Source organism: Scylla paramamosain, chromosome 11 (genome assembly GCF_035594125.1).
Source record: "Scylla paramamosain isolate STU-SP2022 chromosome 11, ASM3559412v1, whole genome shotgun sequence".
Classification (NCBI taxonomy): Eukaryota; Metazoa; Arthropoda; class Malacostraca; order Decapoda; family Portunidae; genus Scylla; species Scylla paramamosain.
Genome location: NC_087161.1, coordinates 16583414 through 16588413, shown reverse-complemented (window position 1 = coordinate 16588413; position 5000 = coordinate 16583414).

Genomic DNA, 5000 nt, shown 5'->3' with positions numbered 1-5000 from the left:
GTCCCACAGCCAGATGGTCCTGTGGTGCTCTTCCTCACGGGCTGGGGCGAGGTTAATGGTGGAGAGGACGGCAAGGTGATCAGAGGTACCCACGAAGTCCAGTGGGCGGCACTGTACACAGTCACCTGCCACGTCTGCAAGCACAGGGTCCAGAGATCCTCCACGCTGATGTGTAGGAAAGTCAACATGGTTGTGAAGTCCCTGCACCACTGTCAGCTCAGTAAATGCCCTCAAGACAATGTTGTAGTTGAGGTCGCCCACAATCACAACGTTCTGACAGTTGTGAGCCGCCATGATGTCGTCCAGGTTGTTGGTGAGGTAGTTGAGCGGCTCGCTTCCCTGCCACTGAGGTCGGTACATGACACACAGCAGCAGGGCGCCCCTGTCAGCAAGTATGATACGGAAAAACATCATCTCCATCACGTCCGGTGTGTTGACTGTCAGGGCTCCCATGTGGAGACCCTCGCGATGACACACGGCTAAATTACCTCCCTGCCCACACCTGGCGGTCACGCCTCATCCAGTGGGAGTAGCCGGTAATCCTGTCGTAGGTGGTAACACAGCTGTCATCCAGGAAGGTCTCCACTGCCATCACTACGTCGGCGTGTTTCACGAGGGCTGTGTGTGTCAGACAGGACTGTGAGGGTGGAGGCGGCCGGTGGTTGGCAGCGGTGGTGGCGGCGGCGGCGGCGGTGGCGGCCATTCTTCTTAGCGTACCAGGAGCGGGGCGGGTGGGGGGGGGGGGGGAAGGCTGTGTCCAGGCAGGGTGTGTGGCGGCGCCCACGGCGGTCAGGTCGGACCGGTAAGGTGCAGGTTGGGGGGAGTGGCGGGCTTGGTGACGCTCTGTCAGAATGGCTGTAATGAGTCGCATCCTGAATGTGCCTCGCTGGCCCGAGTGTAGCCCGAGTGTGGCCGCGTCTGAGACAGTACGTGCACTCAAGCCTCCTTGACTCCTACAGCCTGGCGTGTTCGGCACTGGTCTACGTGGTGTCCTCTGCGGCCGCAGTAGTCACAGACCACTACAGAGCAGCGTCCCTGCCGTGTGGCCTCGCTGCCGGCAGCGACCACAGAAAGCGCGACCTTTGGTTTGCACTTCCCCGTCGTCTGTTGGTGTTCTGTCTGGTGGTGGAATGTAGCGGCCCAGCTGTGGAGGAGGCTGACTCGGTGGTGGTGGAGGCGTTGGTGACGGCCTGGCAACGGGGAGGAGGGTTGGCGCGGCCAACGGTAGCGGTGGTGGTGGTGGTGGTGGCGGAGAGGGAAGAGGGCTGGGAGCGCTGGGTTGGTGGTGGTGGTTGCTGGGTGTGGGTGAGGTCAGGTGTGTTGAGTGGAGGTGAGGTTTCGTGTAGTCACCTTCCGTAGCGGTCTTGCTTTACCCACCAGCCTCCCAACCAGCCGGCCCAACGTGGGTGTGAGGCACACACTTCCCGCCAGTCACTGTCTATCTTGCTCGGCAGGGCACTACAAGCTTGGGTAGAAGGGACTGGAGAGGGAGCTAGTTGTTGCACCTGAGAGAGGCCGTCAATAGCGCTGAGTGCTGCTTCTAGCGCTGCTCTCTGCTGCTGCACCCTCGAGCTGTGTTGTTGGTAGGCTTCAACAGTGCTCTTGAGAGAGAAAATTTCGTTCCTCTGTTTCAAGATGATGTCAACCAGGGCTTTCAGGAGGGTTTGTTAGTAGCTCTTCCCTGATTGGCAGCGTCTTCGTTGTCAGTGATGGTTGCTGGGTAGGAGGGTCAGGTGGGGGTGGCAGGCGTGTCGACCTGGGGTGGCCGGTGTCTCGTCCTCGGTGGCTGGCGCCTCGGGTACCACGTGGGTGACGGGGGTGTGAGATGCCCCGCGCTTGCCTCAGCTCCGCTGTGTTGGAACAACAAAATGGGCCCTCACTGTGACACCCTTTAACAGGCCTGGTTCGGGCAGTCTTCCTGACTGCACGCTGTTACTGGCTTGAGTCAGGTGGAGAGGTTACACACAACAGCAGTATGTTGCCCCTGGAAAGACAGACTTGCCTGCCCACTCAATCTTCTGGTGAGGAGAGGAGGCTTCCTGGGTGGCGTTAGTGGCCATGTGGGGAGTCAGTGGCAGGACAAAGCGAGGGGGTGGTGGAGAGGGGACGGAGGGCGAGGGAGGGGGTTGTTAGAAGCAGGGTGGCGGCCTGGCCTGGTGGGTCAGTCAGGTCACAGCACACTCATGTTTTGATATAATGCGTCACTGTTAAAGCACTTTCGCTCACTATGAAGAATGCACCACATTACGCGTCGGTATACCTGTTCACTGGTGTATGGCAACAAGACCGAATGTGTTTTTGCACCGCACAGATGGTCGAAAATTACGGAGCGTGGGTATATGTACTCGTAACGTCCTTCCTCTCTCACGACCTGACTTGAACTCATTCTCTCTCTCTCTCTCTCTCTCTCTCTCTCTCTCTCTCTCCTCTCTCTCTCTCTCTCTCCTCCTCGCTCTCTCTCTCTCTCTCTCTCTCTCTTTTTTTTTATTTAAACAAAAATTTACATCGGGCTTAAAACATCACGTTTTTGATGCTTTTATTTGAAAAGGCTATACTTAAATGTAAAAGAAGAAAGATATATACAAAAGCGAACTCAGTCCTACTATATATATATATATACACATGATTAACACAGCACTAGTGTGGGAGTTTGTGTTTTACGCCACCTGTGGTGCAGCCACTTTCACTTGCTGGAGTGTCATTGTCTGTGTATCAGACTCGTGGCTGCCGTAAACACATTCCACAGGTCCTGGAGGTTCTGGCTGTGTAAGAGCGCTGGTGCTGCCTCGAGTAAGATCGAGGCACTTGCACCGAGCAATGTCACTGGAGGGTGGTGGTCCTGGACGCCCTCTGGACATCTCGTGTGGGGGAGCCTTAGGCGAGCTGAGATGAGGGGACCTCCAGAACCAGGGCCTTGTGCTGGACCACCAGCGCCGACACGTCCCCGCCGATGCTCCAGCGACGTGACTCCGGTCTTGTTCCTCCTGCTGCTGCTGCTGCTGCTGGTCCGTCCATCCCAACCAAGCGCAGGACACGTCGTTTGCACAGCATCCAGTCTCTGCAAGTGGGTGGGGGCACTCGACATCCAGGACAAGGCACTGTACTCCATACAAGGCCGTATCTGAGCCTTGTACAGTGTGAGGATGCCCCGGGAGTCGAGGTTTCCTGACATCCGACGCAGTGCAGAGACTCGCTGGGAGACCTGGTGGGCAACAGCAGCAACATGGCGGTCAAAGCGCAGGCCACAGTCCACTGTCACTCCCAGCAAACTTGACGTGTTCCTGGAGGGGAAGTGGCTGGGCCTCCAAAAATCAGACAGCCTGAGACGGCTGGGGAGGCAGCTGGGGACCGTGAGATGACTATGCGTCTTTTTCTGGAGCGAAGCTGACTTACCACTCCTCTCTCCACTCCATCACCAGCCTGAGCTGCCTATTCAGCTCTCTAACGGCTCGCTGACTGTAGGAGCGGCTGTAGGAGCGGGAGAGACTGCAGTCGTCGGCGTATGCAAGCTGAGTCGGTATTTGCCGCAGGAGGTCATTGATGTATATGTTCCACAGGATCGGGCCCAACACTGAACCCTGTGGAACTGAGGCCTGTGTAGGTAACGGCTGGGATGCCTGTCCATTGATGACTACCCGAGGGGTTCTCCCCTGAAGGTAGTCCTCGAGCAGTGCAAGGAGGTTGCCCTGGATACCCTTGGCGCATAGCTTTTTTACAAGCCCCGCGTGCCAGACCCTATCAAAGGCCCCAGCAATGTCCAGGGCCACCACAAGAGTATCCAGACCTTCGTCCAGGGCATCCTGCCAGCCTTGGGAGAGGAGGGTGAGGAGGTCCGCTGTTGAGCGGCCAGGCCGGAAGCCGAACTGTCTGTCTGAGAGGAGGGCGGTGCTCACTCAGGTGATGACAGATGACACCTGCCACTAGCTGCTCCAGCATCTTGCCCACCGCGGAGAGCAGCGAGATGGGTCTGTAGTTGCTGGGGCTCAGACTTTGAGTTCTTCTTGTGGGCTTGGTACCACTCGCGCCTCCTTCCATATAGAGGGCCATCTGTGCTCCATCAAGGCAGGCCCTGAAGACGCTGGTGAGAGGACCTGACAGCTCACTGGCGCAACGTTTGAGGAGCCGCGGGCTGATGTCGTCCGGGCCGGTGGCTTTGTTCTCCTCTACTTCCCTCATTAGCCGCTCCACCTGTTCACGTGTCACCTGAACATCGGCGACGGTGTGGTCTGTTTCCTGAGGGAGGTGAGGTGGACGTCTACCCGGATCAGTGACTGACATCTTCTCTGCGAAAAACTCAGCGAGTAGAGAAGCCTTGTCCTCACTGCTGGTGGCTGTTGTCCCGTCCAGCCTTGTTAGTGGAGGAACAGTGTCGCGGCGACCTGTTCCTTGCTGCTCCTTGACAAGCCTCCACCAGGTCTTGTGGCCAACCCCTGAGCCACAAAGCTTTCGCCTTATGTCCTCTCGCTGCTGTCGTCTCGCCCACCTGCAGGTAGCTGTCACCCGTCTACACGCCACACGATGTTGGGCCCAGTTGTAGTGTGTTGGACGTCGTTTGTACCTCACCCAGGCTTCGTGTTTAGCCTCAGCGGCCGCTCGGCATTCGGTAACCAAACCAAGCAGGGTCACTAGGCCTAACGAGGTACCTTCTGCTGGGGACGTGTTGCTGCTGGAGGGCAAGGGAGCTTGGTGGTGAGAGCACGGGCCTTTTCCTCCGCGTTCCTTATCAGTAGGGCGTCCCAGTTCAAGCGAACGATGTCGTGTCTCAGGGATGCCCAGTCCAGCCTGCTCCCACAGCCAGATAGTGCGCGGGGCTGCGGCCTCCCTCGCTATATCCAGCTTGACGCGTGCCAGCACGGCATGGTGGTCGGAGGTGCCCACCGTCCCCAGTTGATGGCAGACGATGCTGGAGTCAGGGAGATCTGTTAGCACAGGGTCCAGCGACCCTCCCCCTCTCATGTGTAGGGAAGGACACGTGGTTCGTCAGACCCTGCACCATCAGG